This window comes from Mobula birostris, chromosome 4 (genome assembly GCF_030028105.1).
Source record: "Mobula birostris isolate sMobBir1 chromosome 4, sMobBir1.hap1, whole genome shotgun sequence".
NCBI lineage: Eukaryota > Metazoa > Chordata > Chondrichthyes > Myliobatiformes > Myliobatidae > Mobula > Mobula birostris.
In genome coordinates this window covers 18,897,184-18,913,302 of record NC_092373.1, presented here as the reverse complement: position 1 = coordinate 18,913,302, position 16,119 = coordinate 18,897,184, and positions in this window count along the sequence as shown.

Below are 16,119 nucleotides of genomic sequence, written 5' to 3'. Positions count from 1 at the left end.
GGAGTAAGTACAGCAACAGTAGTCAAGGAGAGATTTAATAGTTTAATGATTGTTTAATAATCCAGAATAAATAAGGAATTACTTTTCACTGACAGGAATATTAATCATCAGAGAAGTTTAGATTACCGATACTGAATTACTTTACTGAATTAAGAGAGATTTTCCTGTTTAATACTATTTAAAATGATTTGGAATTCATTGCCTGAGTGTACAAAAATGGTAAATGTGACACTGAACAGACAAGTCTGAATCTTTCCATACTAGCTGAAGAATATCGAACAATTAAATCTGAATACAAGTGCAAACATTGGAAATATGAAATAAGTATGCTCACTCAGCAGATGAGGAAACATCTATGGAAAGGGAAAGTTATTCAATGTTTCAAGTCAAAGAACTTTCAGCAAACTGCTGGAAGAACTCAGCAGGTCAGGCAACATTCGTGGAGGAAACAAAGTCGATGTTTTGGGACAAAACCTTTATCTGAACCAATGAAGGACCTCAAACTGAAACATCAAATGTGCCTTTCCCTCCACAGATGCTGCATTCCTCCAGCAGGTTACTTGCTCTATATTCCAGCATCCAGAGCTTTTTGTATCCAAAGACCCTTCATTCCCAACATGAAACATTAAGTTTCTCTCTCCAAAGGTGGTGCCTGACTTGATTTTTTTTTTGAGCATTTTAGGTTTTCATTTCAGAAATTTTAAAAGCTGGTTTCCATAACAGTAACCATACAAACAGTTGTTTAAATTGACTTGATTCACCAACATCTTTCATGGAGGAAATGTGCCAACCTTACCCAGTCTCACCCATGTCTGACTCTAGATACATTAATGGGGTTCATTCTCAACTGTCTCCTTATTCAGGGGCAATTATAAGGGTAGGACTTGTACTTGGAGAGGAATGTAGCAAGGGCTATGGGGAAGGAAATGTGAATAATTGGACAGCCATTTCAAATGATATGATGGGTTAAATTACCTGTTTTTGTGTATAATCCTATAATGAATGTGTCCAGCTGAAGTAATCTCTTCTGAATGACAGTCAGCTTTTACTATCTTGCTGCACAAAGGATTTAATCGGGTCAACATTTTACATGACAGTCTCAAACTTCCTAAAAAGTTCAGCAGCTTAGCAACTACTGTAGAAAAGAGCAGCGACTAACTTTAAGAGAAACAGGTTAAAAAAAATGGAGAAACAGACCTACAGCAAGCAAACCTCTCAACTTCCTCCATTCTGAAGGTATAGAAGCTCCCCATATTGCAGAAGACATAGGAACAAAATCAGGTCATTTAGCCATCAAGTCTGCTCCACATCCTCCCCACTCCCCCCCCCCAAATACACCAAGGTCACTTTTAAAGTTCTTACAATTAAGGGGATGAATTTTTATCAATGTGACTCACATACTCTAAGTAAAAATAATGAAATATCTATGTTAAGTGTTTAGCTTTAAGTGCATTTGACATTAGCAGCATGAATAGAAAAGCAGTCAGAGAAAAGATTAACCACTTGCCCAGTAGTTGATTATGGAATATTAAAAAGAATAGGAGTTGCAGAATCTTAATGCACAGTATGAGGCAACTCAGATCAGTGACCATTGGCTCTATGCTTCCAAAGCTTCTCCACTCCAGTTTGCCATCTTAAATAATTGCCCCAGTTCACTTGTATACTTGACACAATTTTAAGGAGCAGGATTTTCATGTCACTAGTAAGCGTCATTCACAAGTGTCACTACAGTCTGCTTGGAGAGACAGTGAGAGAGAAAGGATGGCCCAGTGACACAAATTAATGTGGCATTTCAGTGTCAAAAAACATTAAAGCATTGGACAGGTACACGATGTACCGATTTTGATGACAATCCGTGTATTATCCATATACCTCCATTTTCTTCATATTCATGTGCTTAAATAAAAGCCTTAAATTCCAAAGTGCCTGTGTCTAGGCACCTACTACTACCCCAGTATCCTGCCACTCTCTGCGTGAAAAACAACTTGCTCTCACATTGCCTTTAAACGTTCTCCCCCCCACCCCAACCTTAAAAGCACATACACTAGTATTTGACATTACTACCCTGGGGAATAGATCCCAACTGTCTGATTTATCTGTACTTCGGGTTAATCCCAACCTCAGATATTGTCTGTGGAGACTTTGCAGTTTCATGTATGTAACACAAGGTTCCCCTGGGTACTCCATTTTCACTTATATCCCTTTGTCAGAGGTTGAACAGTTACATAAACTGGTCACTAATTTTGTAAACCTCTGTCAGCCCCTCAGCCTCAAATCCTCCAGAGAAAATGGACTCAGCTTATCCAATCTCTCTATTGACCTCAACTGCACACAATACTCCAAGTGTGGCCTAACTGACGAACTGAAACACTAACTCCTATACTCAATGTTTTTGCTAATGAAGACAGAAATACCATATGCTTTCCATTCCACTCTCTACCTGTACTGCCACTTTCAACAATGTACACACACCCCAAGCTCTCACTCTACATTAACACTCCAGGAACCAGCCACCTTAACTTCTGCCCAAGTTAAACTTCTCAAAATGCATCACTCCACATTTGCCCAAGTTAATTTCCATCAGCTACTCCCTTACCCACTTTCCCTACTGATCTAGATTCTGTTCATTAGATAACCCTGACTGTCCAACACACCAATTTTATCTGCCAAGTTAATCATACCACTTTTATTCTCATACAAATTATTGATATATACGATGAACAATAAAGCACCACAGGCCTCCTGAGAAGTAACGATCTTCTACTACCCTCTACCTCCTACAACCACAAGAATTAACCACCCTCCAGTCTTCTGGCAACTCAGCCGGTCTAATGCGGCACATAGTTACAGGTTCACAAAATACAATACAGATCGGATGCTTCATTTACCTCCAGTTCCACACAAAAAAAAAATCCTCAAGACCTACCCATCTACATTTGCACCATTTGCAAGGTTCGGGGATTCTTTCTTATTTTAGCTTTTGTTTGATCACGCTATTCTTCGACTGGCGCACAGAATATCTTCCTTTACTAAAGCGCCTCAGGGACAAATCTGACAAAAGTTGGACTGGAAAGTGCACATGTGCAAATTCCTTTAACGTGGACTGGCCATTGCACATTATCAAAAGTACATAAAGGAGGTCACATACAAATGGCAAGGACAGCCAAGGTCATTGCAGAGCAAGCGTTGCAACAGATCACTGACAATCTGAATCTCCTTGGATGCACTCAAGGACACAATCTTTCCACACCAGCCTTCCTCAAACCCATTCTGATTCTCACACTGCAACCTTCCCTCCCTCTGTTCAGCTGCTGAAATCTTAGCCACAGCAGAGTCACCTCCAGATTAACTGATCTTCTGGTCGGTGTTCCACTCTGCACCCTCTGTAAACAACTATCCAAAACACTGCAATCCATATATTGCAACTAGTACTGAGTTTCTGTCTGGGTAGCCTCCAACCTGAAGACATGAACATCAATTTCTCCAACTTCCAATAACTTCTTCCCCCTCTCTTTCTCCATTCCCCATTCTGGCTTCCCTCTGTTCTCCTCCCTATCTATTAACTCCCTCCTCCTCTTTCCCCCATGGTCCACAGTCTTTTACTAGATTCTTTCTTTAGCCCTTTACTTTTTCTGCCTAGCCCCTCAGCCTCTCATTTCATCCCCCCGCCCCCATCCACCTGCTGAGCTTCACCCATCACTTGCCAACTTCCCCTTCCCCGCATTCTTATCCCAGCTTCTTCTCCCTTACTTTGCAGCCTTGGCCCAAGATGTTGACTCTATTCCTCTCTGTACGTCTCTTCATTATCAGCGTTACTCTAGATTTCTAGCATCTGCAGAATCTCTGGTGTTTGAGCTCTATTCATTCTTCGCTGATATCTACATTGACCTAGGTAGGCTTCAACGATCTAACACAGATTTTAACATTTTCTTTGCTTCACAATTCCCCTTGGATTTACATACTTTCCTCCCTCACTACCAGAACTAGTAATTTACTAGGGTAAGCCTAGTAATTTCTAAGGTAGGGACAAGTTCGGCACAACTTTGTGGGCCGAATGGCCTGTATTGTGCTGTAGGTTTTCTATGTAACTCTTGTTAACCCTCCACCTGGTCACCCCAGACTTTTAAATTGCTTTACTGACAAGATCTTTCAGACGAAGAGATAACCTTTTTGTCACATGTACATTGAAACAGTGAAATGCATCATTTGCACCAAATCAGCAAGGATTGTACTGGAGGTAACCCTCCAGACGCCATGCTTCTGGCACCAATAAAGCACAACACACTAACCCGTAGGCCTTTAGAATGGGGGGTGGGGTGGGGGAAGGGAACCCACAGAATCATGGGGAGAACGCACACACTCCTTACAGGCAGTGGCAGGAATCGAACCCCAAACAGTGATTGCTGGTGTTGTAAAGCTAAGTGCGACAGCTATGCTACCTCAAATCACGGAATTCTGACTACATCCTGCCACCATTTCCTTTAAAAGACTAACTGTAAAAGGTTATTTAATACTTGGATGGAGAAAATGTATTAACTCAAAGGTTAGTAAAATGTTGAACTGCCTACCCAGCACTTATTTGCATTGACAAGTGGTGCTTCAGCAACCGACTGTGGTCAGTAGAATCGCAATCAAGTTTTAACCTCAACTGTTCAATATATTATAAACATTCTCTAATTTTTCAAGTGAGTCTACTTCCTGCCTTTCTCTAGTTTACTCAATTCCAAGAATTTGACAAACTTGCAGCTTAAAAGGATATAACAGAATCCTGGGCACATGTGTACAAGTACTGAGGAAAAGGTCAGAGTGTCTCCTGGAAAAAGTCCAGAAGATAAATACAAAATTGGCAAATGAGAAACTCAGAAGAAATTTCACCAGCAGGATCAGAAGGTGGTACCTACCACACAGTTGCACTAGAGGAAGCCAGAAAATCCATGAAATAAAGGGATTTGCTGTGGCTTGTGTGGAATAAAAAGGTTTAAGAGTGCAAATGGGCCAAATGTGTTGCAATGTTTCTGTTATACTCAGTACCATCACCAAGGGCACTCCCTTTAACAGAGTACACTGGGCAAGTCATGTAACCATTATAACATACATTTCCCAGAGAAAAACTCTGAAAACATCAGATTCACAAAAAACAAAACTAAATCAGCTTGTTGCTAACCTGCAGCTTCCTCTTACCCTGTCAGTAGCCTGAAAGGTGTATGGCTTAAAAAGAAAACTCAGATCAGCCGGAAAACAGCCAAAGCAATGCAATACAACTGAACTCCAAAAGAAAGGGAGAAGGGATGATATGAAGTGAAACCTTCACTTGTTCATTATGTGCCGTGTCATATGACATAGGCAATCATGGTCTTTCCACGACCATGACTGTCCTTGGCACAGTTTCCTACAGAAATGATTTACCATTGCATTCTTCTGGGCAGTTTCTTTTCAAGACAGGTGACTCCAGCCATTACAATACTCTTCAGAGATTGTCTGCTTGGGGTCAAAGGTCAACCAGGACTTATGATGTGCACCAGCTGCTCATAGACCATCCACCACCTGCTCCCATGGCTTCACATGACCCTCATTTGGGAAGGGGGGGGGGGGGAAGCTAAGCAGGTGCTACTCCTTGCCCAAGGGTGACCTACAGACTAGCCCAGGGAAGGAGCACCTTACACCACCTTTGACAGAGATGCATCTCCACCCCACCATCCACCTTCACACTAAGATTTTTTAAAATACTTAAATTTGCTAATGCAGGAAATTGGGATCAGCTGTAAGCACACCAAGGTGGGGCCAAAGGGCCTATATCCTGAATCCGGGATCCTGACCCAGATCTGGGCCGTACCCTCCAAATACCCAGACCTGCCTCTCGGTTTTTTTTTTTTTGCACTACCTTACTTTCCATTTTTCTATTTTCTATTTATGATTTATAATTTTAATTTTTAATATTTATTTTAAAAACCATTTTTAATATTTAATATTTGTAATCCAGGGAGCAGGAAGCACAGAATCAAATATCGCTGTGATGATTGTATAGAAACATAGAAAATAGGTGCAGGAGTAGGCCATTCGAGCCTGCACCGCCATTTATTATGATCATGGCTGATCATCCAATTCAGAACCCCGCCCCAGCCTTCCCTCCATACCCCCTGACCCCCGTAGCCACAAGGGCCATATCTAATTCCCTCTTAAATATAGCCAATGAACTGGCCTCAACTGTGTCCTGTGGCAGAGAATTCCACAGATTCACCACTCTCTGTGTGAAGAAGTTTTTCCTAATCTCAGTCCTAAAAGGCTTCCCCTTTATCCTCAAACTGTGGCCCCTCATTCTGGACTTCCCCAACATCGGGAACAATCTTCCTGCATCTAGCCTGTCCAATCCCTTTAGGATTTTATATGTTTCAATCAGATCCCCCCTCAATGTTCTAAATTCCAACGAGTACAAGCCCAGTTCATCCAGTCTTTCTTCATATGAAAGTCCTGCCATCCCAGGAATCAATCTGGTGAACCTTCTTTGTACTCCCTCTATGGCAAGAATGTCTTTCCTCAGATTAGGGGACCAAAACTGTACACAATACTCCAGGTGAGGTCTCACCAAGGCCTCGTACAGCTGCAGTAGTACCTCCCTGCTCCTGTACTCGAATCCTCTCGCTATAAATGCCAGCATACCATTAGCCTTTTTCACCGCCTGCTGTACCTGCATGCCCACTTTCAACGACTGGTGTATAATGACACCCAGGTCTCATTGCACCTCCCCTTTTCCTAATCGTCCACCATTCAGATAATAATCTGTTTTCCCATTTTTGCCACCAAAGTGGATAACTTCACATTTATCCACATTAAATTGCATCTGCCATGAATTTGCCCACTCACCCAACCTATCTAAGTCACCCTGCATCCTCTTAGCATCCTCCTCACAGCTAACACTACCACCCAGCTTCGTGTCATCTGCAAACTTGGAGATGCTGCATTTAATTCCCTCATCCAAGTCATTAATGTATATTGTAAACAACTGGGGTCCCAGCACTGAGCCTTGCGGTACCCCACTAGTCACCGCCTGCCATTCTGAAAAGGTCCCGTTTATTCCCACTCTTTGCTTCCTGTCTGCTAACCAATTCTCCATCCACATCAATACCTTATCCCCAATACCGTGTGCTTTAAGTTTGCACACTAATCTCCTGTAAAAAACCTTTTGAAAATCCAAATATATCACATCCACTGGTTCTCCCCTATCCACTCTACTAGTTACATCCTCAAAAAATTCTATGAGATTCGTCAGACATGATTTTCCTTTCACAAATCCATGCTGACTTTGTCCGATGATTTCACCGCTTTCCAAATGTGCTGTTATCACATCTTTGATAACTGACTCCAGCAGTTTCCCCACCACCGACATTAGGCTAACCGGTCGATAATTCCCCGGTTTCTCTCTCCCTCCTTTTTTAAAAAGTGGGGTTACATTAGCCACCCTCCTATCCTCAGGAACTAGTCCAGAATCTAACGAGTTTTGAAAAATTATCACTAATGCATCCACTATTTCTTGGGCTACTTCCTTAAGCACTCTAGGATGCAGACCATCTGGCCCTGGGGATTTATCTGCCTTCAATCCCTTCAATTTACCTAACACCACTTCCCTACTAACATGTATTTCGCTCAGTTCCTCCATCTCACTGGACCCTCTGTCCCCTACTATTTCTGGAAGATTATTTATGTCCTCCTTAGTGAATACAGAACCAAAGTAATTATTCAATTGGTCTGCCATGTCCTTGCTCCCCATAATCAATTCACCTGTTTCTGTCTGTAGGGGACCTACATTTGTCTTTACCAGTCTTTTCCTTTTTACATATCTATAAAAGCTTTTAAGTCAGTTTTTATGTTCCCTGCCAGTTTTCTCTCATAATCTTTTTTCCCCTTCCTAATTAAGCCCTTTGTCCTCCTCTGCTGAACTCTGAATTTCTCCCAGTCCTCAGGTGAGCCACTTTCTCTGGCTAATTTGTATGCTTCTTCTTTGGAATTGATACTATCCCTAATTTCTCTTGTCAGCCACAGGTGCACTACCTTTCTTGATTTATTCTTTTGCCAAACTGGGATGAACAATTGTTGTAGTTCATCCATGCAACCTTTAAATGCTTGCCATTGCATATCCACCGTCAATCCTTTAAGTGTCATTTGCCAGTCTATCTTAGCTAATTCACATCTCATACCTTCAAAGTTACCCCTCCTTAAGTTCAGAACCTTTTTTTCTGAATTAACTATGTCACTCTCCATCTTAATGAAAAATTCCACCATATTATGGTCACTCTTACCCAAGGGGCCTCTCATGACAAGATTGCTAATTAACCCTTCCTCATTGCTCAAAACCCAGTCCAGAATAGCCTGCTCTCTAGTTGGTTCCTCGACATGTTGGTTCAAAAAACCATCCCGCATACATTCCAAGAAATCCTCCTCCTCAGCACCTTTACCAATTTGGTTCACCCAATCTACATGTAGATTGAAGTCACCCATTATAACTGCTGTTCCTTTATTGCACACATTTCTAATTTCCTGTTTAATACCATCTCCGACCTCACTACTACTGTTAGGTGGCCTGTACACAACTCCCACCAGCGTCTTCTGCCCCTTAGTGTTACGCAGCTCTACCCATATTGATTCCACATCTTCCCGGCTTATGTCCTTCCTTTCTATTGCGTTAATCTCTTCTTTAACCAGCAACGCCACCCCACCTCCCCTTCCTTCATGTCTATCCCTCCTGAATATTAAATATCCCTGAACGTTGAGCTCCCATCCCTGGTCACCCTGGAGCCATGTCTCTGTGATCCCAACTATATCATAATCATTAATAACAATCTGCACTTTCAATTCATCCACCTTATTACGAATGCTCCTTGCATTGACACACAAAGCCTTCAGGTGCTCTTTTACAACTCTCTTAGCCCTTATACAATTATGTTGAAAAGTGGCCCTTTTTAATGCTTGCCCTGGATTTGTTGGCCTGCCACTTTTACTTTTCTCCTTAGTATTTTTTGCTTCTACCCTCACTTTCTATGTTCTAGTATCAATTGTTTGGCGACAATAAAGTATAAAGTATATCCATGCCTTATTGCTCCAAGACATTTTATTTATCTTTTTTTAAAAGAGGTGGCAACGCTTAGGGAGAGAAATACAAACCTTGATGTCTAAGCAGTTAAAAGTACAGCTGTCAGTGAATGAACAAACCTTTAGAAAACAGATTGCTTCTATTTAGTTTAATTAACAAGTTTTATTTCCCATTAAAACATGCTGGCTTTTGTTAAACGCAAGGTGCCTAAAAATCATTGCTTAGGAAAGATGGACTTCATAATCTATCTTCACAATTAAAGATTCTGACAGTGTTAATGGGATTTTATTCACAAATTGGAAATTTCTGACAAATTATGTAAGCTCAACCACCACCCCAGAACTTTCAAAAGTTAGAAGCAAAAACAAATTACCTGATCCACAAACAACAAAAATGAAAAGTGCCAATAGCCAGGGACCAACTGATGATTTTTCGTCTGGTGTTGATTTCTGTAAAGATAATAAAAACTTATTTAGTGAAATAATCCTTAACTTTTATGAATTCTTTCTGATACTTATTCAATTTAAGTTTCAGCTTTATCCCTTCAATATCACCTAATAGAAATAATACAGGGTTATGTGGAAGTTGAGTTCCAGTAATTTGTTCCAAAAAGACTCTTAAATTTATCCAAAAGGGTTGAATTTTAGAACAAGACCAAGTAGAATGTAAGAAAGTACCAATTTCTTGATTACATCGAAAGCATTTATCAGATAGATTTGAATTTAATCTATTTATTTTTTGTGGTGTAATATATAATTGGTGTAAAAAAATTATATTGTACTAATCTAAGTCGAACGTTTATTGTATTTGTCATACTGTCAAGACACCGTCTTGACCAATTTGTTTCATCAATATTAATATTCAGATTCGTTTCCCATTTTTGTTTTGACTTGTGGATTCCTTGTTTAATTGTCTGTTTTTGAATCAAATTATACATACAAGAAAAAATTTTTTAATTTTCCCTTTTTGATTTAAAATTTCAATTTCATTAGGTTTTGGCAAAAACATTGTTTGACCCAGCTTGCCTTTTAAGTAAGCCCTTAATTGAAGGTAACAAAAAAAAGTATTATTTGATATTTTATATTTATGCTTTAGTTGTTCAAATGACATCAATATACCTTGTTCATAACAGTCTCCTATAGATCTAATCCCTTTTTGGTACCAATTATATAAAAGTTGATTGTCCATTGTAAAAGGAATAAGTCTGTTTTGGAACAAAGGTCTCCTTGCTAATAAAGATTTCTGTATTTCATTATCAACATTTATCTTATTCCATAGATCAATCAAATGTTTTAATATAGGAGATTCCTTCTTTTCCCGTATCCATTTAGATCCCCATTTATATATAAAATCTTCAGGTCTATTTTCTCCTATCTTGTCTAATTCTATTTTAATCCATGCTGGTTTTCGATCATCGAAGAAAGATGCAATAAATCTAAGTTGATTTACTTTATAATAATTCTTAAAGTTTGGAAGTTGTAACCCTAACTCAAATTTACATGTCAATCTTTCCAATGATATTCTTGACATTTTACCTTTCCAAAGAAATTTTCTCACACATTTATTTAACTCTTGAAAAAATTTCTGTGGCAATTGTATTGGTAATGCACTGGCAGTAGCTAAGAAGGCTATAGCAGTTACTTGGAAATCTCATTCGTATTTAAGTATTAATCGTTGGAACAATGAAATGGCTAGTTCTATTCCACTCGAAAAAAATTACTTGTAATTTAAGAGATAAGTACGAAACAGTTTTGAATATTTGGCGCCCTTATTTACAAAAGATAGGATGGCATATTTAATTGCTCCGATGATAAAGATCTCAGTCCCTTGGGGAAAGTAACGAATAAATATACTAAATTTATTTTGAATCCCATGGAGCATGTGGAAACCTTCCAATATCCAGGCGGTTCTTTTTTTTTCTTCTTTCTTTCTTTTCTTTTTTAGGTAGGAGTATATGGGTGGGGGAGGAGGGTTAAGGGGAGGGGGGAGGGTAGATATTATCTTTTCATGTATTCACTTTGAAAACTCAATAAAAATTATATTTAAAAAAAAAGAAATAACCCTTAACAAAAAGGAGATTTAAATTCAAGAGATTCTGCAATTGTTGGAAGTCTAAAGCAACAGCCACAAAATGGTGGAAGAACTCAGCAAGTCAGACAGCATCAGTGGAGACGGATGAACAGTTGTTATTACAGGTCAATACCCCCTTCTGGAAGGGGGAAGATGCCAGAAAAAGGTTGTGGGGGGGGGGGAATACAAACTGGTAGGTGGGTAGGAAGGCGTTCATTCACCCACCCACTCTCATTCTACCATTCAGAGCCTCAGTCCTTCCAGATGAGGCGTTATTTTACCTGAGAGTCTGCTGGTGTCAGCTATTGTATCCTGTGCCCTCGGTGTGGCTTTCTCTATAAAGATACGAACACAGGCAATGCATGTCATTTACTTGGATTTTCAGAAGGCATTTGTTAAGGTGCCACACGAGGATGCTTAACAAGATAAAATCCTATGGCATTACAGGAAAGATGCTGGCATGGATAGCGGGATAGCTGACAGACAGGAGGGAGCAAGTGGGAATAAAGGGGGCCTTTTCTGGTTGGCTGCCAGTTATTAGTGGTGTTCCTCAGGGGTCAGTATTGGGACTGCTGCTTTTCACATTGTTTGTCAATGATGTAGATAATAGAATTCATGATTTGTTGCAAAATTGGCGGATGATACAAAGATAGGTGGAGGGGTAGGTAGTGCTGAGGAATCAATTCAATTGCAGCAAGACTTAGACAAACAAGTGGCAGATGGAATAGTGTTGGGAAATGTATGATTCTGCATTTTGGTAAAAGGAATAATAGTGTGGACTATCACCTAAATGGGGAAAAGGTTCAAACATCAAAGGTGAAGCGGGACTTGGAGTCCTCGTGCAAGACTCCCAGAAGGTTAATTTACAGGTCGAGTCTGTTGTAAAGGCGGTAAATGCAATGTCCGCATTTATTTCAAGGGGAATAGAATATAAAAGCAAGGAGATAATACTGAGCCTTTATAAGACAAGTCAATCCACACTTCTGAGTACTGTCAACAGTTTTTGGTCCCATATCTCAAAAGGGATGTGTTGTCATTGGAGAAAGTCCAGAGACGTTCACAAGGATGATTCCAAGAATGAAGGGGTTAACATATGAGGAGCATCTGGCCGCTATGGCCTGGACCACTGGAATTTAGAAGAGTGTGTGGGGATCTCATTGAAACCTACCAAATGTTGAAAGAACTAAATAGAGTGGATGCTAATAGGATGTTTCCTATAGTGGGGATATCCAGAACTAGAGGGCACTGTCTCAAAACTGAGGGGTGACCCTTTAGTTCAGAGGCAAGGAGGAATTTTTTTTTAGCCAGAGAGCAGTGATATGCCACAAACTGGTGAAGGCCAAATCTGTGCATACTTAAGGTGGAAGTTAATTGTTTCCTGAGTGGTCAGGGCTTGAAAGGATATGGTGAGAATGCAGGTGTATGGGGTTGATTGGCATCTGGGATCAGCTGTGATGGAATAGCGGAGCAGACCCAACAGGCTGCATAGCCTCATTCTGCTCCTATGTCTTATGGACATAGACTGGGAGACCACGTTGTCCAACACTTTCACTCTGCCCTTAGCAAAAACGCAGAATCACTTATTAGCCACCCATTTCAATTCGACTTCTCACTCCCATTCTGACCTCTAGTGCCATGGTGAGGCCAAACTCAGGTTGGAGCAACATATCACATTTCATTCAGAGAGCCTCCAACCTGATGGCAGGAAAACAGTCCACTCTGCTCTTCCATCAGCTTCCTCCTTCAGCCTTTACCTCTTCCACCAGTCACCTTCCAGTTTCTCAATTCATTCCTTCTCCTGGTCTCATATCACCTGTCAGCTTATATTCCTTCCCCTCCTTCAATCTTCTTATTCTGACTTCGGTCCCCTTCTTTTCCAATCCTAATGAAGAGTCTTAGCCTGAAACATCAACTGTTTATTCCCCTCCATGGAAATTGATACTTCAGTTTCAGTGACAAATCCTGTTTAAATGTAGCGCTGCATACGTCTGTGAAATCTAAAACTCACTTAACAGCTAAAATGGGGTAGTCTAATGGATTTCAATCAGACAGGTCCTGGCAAAAGATCAGTTCATCATTGTTTTCTCTCAAAGCAGCATTTCTTTCCTACCTACAACAGAGCACGTCTGAAAGGCTGACATTTACAAACATACATATTGGACCCCAAGGCAATGGATGTACTACTATGCCCAATGGGTGTTGTGTTTTGAAAGATTTTAGCATGAACCTTTAGACAAAGAAATTTGTAAAAATAAGCCACTCAAAATAGTGACAATGATGATGTTCCCCAAATGAGTAGAAAAAGTTCAACCAAGCGACTATCACCTAAATCACTTCAAGGACACACTCCGAAGCTTTAAACTTCAATTTTCACAATCCTACAGTGAACACAAGATGATGTCTCACATATTTTTATTTAGAGCAGGAGTTTCCCACCTGGGGTACATAGACTCCTTGGTTAATGGTAGGAGTCTATGGCATAGAAAAGCAGCTGGGAAGCTCTGATTTTGAGAGATAGTGCAGCCCAACAAGCCACACTGCCCAGCAAACCAACTGTTTAACCCTAGCATAATCACAGGACAATTTACAATGACAAATTATCTTACTAACCCACAGAGTGAAAACCAGAGCACCCAGCAAAAATCCACGTGTTCACAGGGAGGAACGTACAAACTACTTTACAGCCAGCGTCTGAACTTTTGAAGCCAAGCTGTAGTAGCGTCGCACTAACTGCTACACTACTATGGTGCCCAATACCATACCACTATCACTTTCATGATAGGTTCTGGCCAATCCAAATGAAACTCCTAAACACAGCTAGTAATGGAAAAGACAAACTGTTCATCAGTCGCAAAATCTAATCATTGATTGAGATTTATTTTATGTCAATTTGACTGAGATGTTAGGGAAACAAAAGTAGGAGAAAAAGGATCCATGAATAATTAGCTCGATTTTATATAGAAAGATTGGTAAAGTGACACACTTACCGAACTTTTAGGAACATTCCCTCGCTGTGTGATGTTTTTACTGTGCTTCTCATTTGCCATGCGGATCCTCTGTTTAGCCACCATTCTGCTGTTCTGATTTGCTTATACACCGCAGAAATTGACTGAAATGGAACAGAGAATTAGAGTGTCTGAATCAGTCATGTCATTTAAATGCAATGAAAACTTTAAATCACTTACAATGCATGTGCTGGGGTTGAGGTGATTGGGGGGGGGGGGGGGGAAGAGAGAGCAGAAAGAGACCAGAAAGCAAACTTCACATGTACAAATAGGAACAGATAACAGGTGTGAGAGAATGGCTGTGGCAGAGGCAGCTGAGTTTGGACCAAATGCACTTTGAGCATGTAGAAAAAGACCCCAGGCAGGATAGCAATGCAGCAGTTGAATCTGAAAGTAACTGAGATGCAAGTATGTATAGGAAGTGTCTTAGAAGACAAACTAAATTGCCACAGATGTGGATATTAAAGGTATGCAGAGGTCTGGTGAGACTAAACTAGAGGTGATAGGCTTAGAGTGAAAGGTGAAATATTCAAAGGGAGCCTGAGGGGAAACATTTTCAGAGTGTGGAATGAGCCCTCAGAAGCAGTAGATGCAGCTTCAATTGCAACATTTAAGAGAAGTTTGGATAGGTGCATGAGGGATATGGTCTGGGTGCAGAAAGATGGGACTAGGCACATTAGGTCAGCATGGACTAGATGGGCTGTAGTGCTCTATGGGCTCCATGATATGTCAGCAAATACATGAGCCAGCTCATGGTCAAATGATCTGCAAATTGTCTGGTCCAACTTGATGGACATTTCTATTATTCTTGCATGCAGTAAGTCCCAACTCCTCTTGCATGAAGAGTTTTCTTCTTCACATCCTCCATCTTTTGCTCTTCAAAGAGTCTGTGAATGGGAATAACTTCCATTTTATCTATTTAAGATGATCATATTTCACACCACGACCAAATTATTCCACAAGACGAATTTGCTCTTGGCAAACCTCAGCTTTTTACCAAATTCTTTAATTGAAAACCTTTATCCCCAAAAACATTTCAATGGAATATTCACATCCTTTCTATGGCATGGTTACCTGAACTGGTCACAGTAGTTATAGAAGCTGATTTATATCAAGGGCCAGTCTGCAGCTGGGAGAACAAGAGGAGGCCAGCAACAAATTCATTGAGAGAGTTGGGAACCAATCATACAAAAAGGAAGGAGAGCCCATGACACTTACACTAGGTAGATGAAACGAAAGTCTACTTCATTTATCGTTTGAGTATTATTACAAGGGGGTCACAATACTGTTTCAATTATCTGATGCACAACATATTCTTAAACTATATTTTAAGGGTTGGATGATGCATCATTCAAAGGACAGCTTCTGATGTTTACTTCAAGGTAGCTTAGACTGCTAAAACTGTTTTCAGTTAACAGTTTTACTCTTTAAATACACGGAAAATCATCCTGAACATGAGATGTAGAAATCCAGAGTGACATGCATGTTGGGGGTGGGGGGAGGTGGAAGAGGAGAGAGTTCAAGGAAAATTAGCCTTTATAGCTGAATGTGATAAGCATTATTTGAATAGCAGCACACAGCGTTAGTTTAATTTGGATGTTAAAGAAATGAAAATTACATTTCCCAGAATAGAACAATAGAGTAATGAAGTGGATTTTCATCTGTGTAGCTCCAGGTGGCACAGTGACATCTCAGTCTTTTTTGGGTGGGGGAAAATGAGGGGCTTGTTCTCTAGCTCTTCCCTCACCAACAACTACCACCAAGTTTTTGCCACGGCCAGATGTAATTCAACTATAAATGCTTACCTTCCTTTAAAAATACTAAGAATATGCTCCCTCTCACAGTGAAGCACAATTTTGTTCTTCAAAACCACGAGTGTGGCAATTGCAGATAATGCGGACACATTTGACCCTCCTGCTCTGAAATATTACACAACCTGATTACAGCTGTCGCATTCCA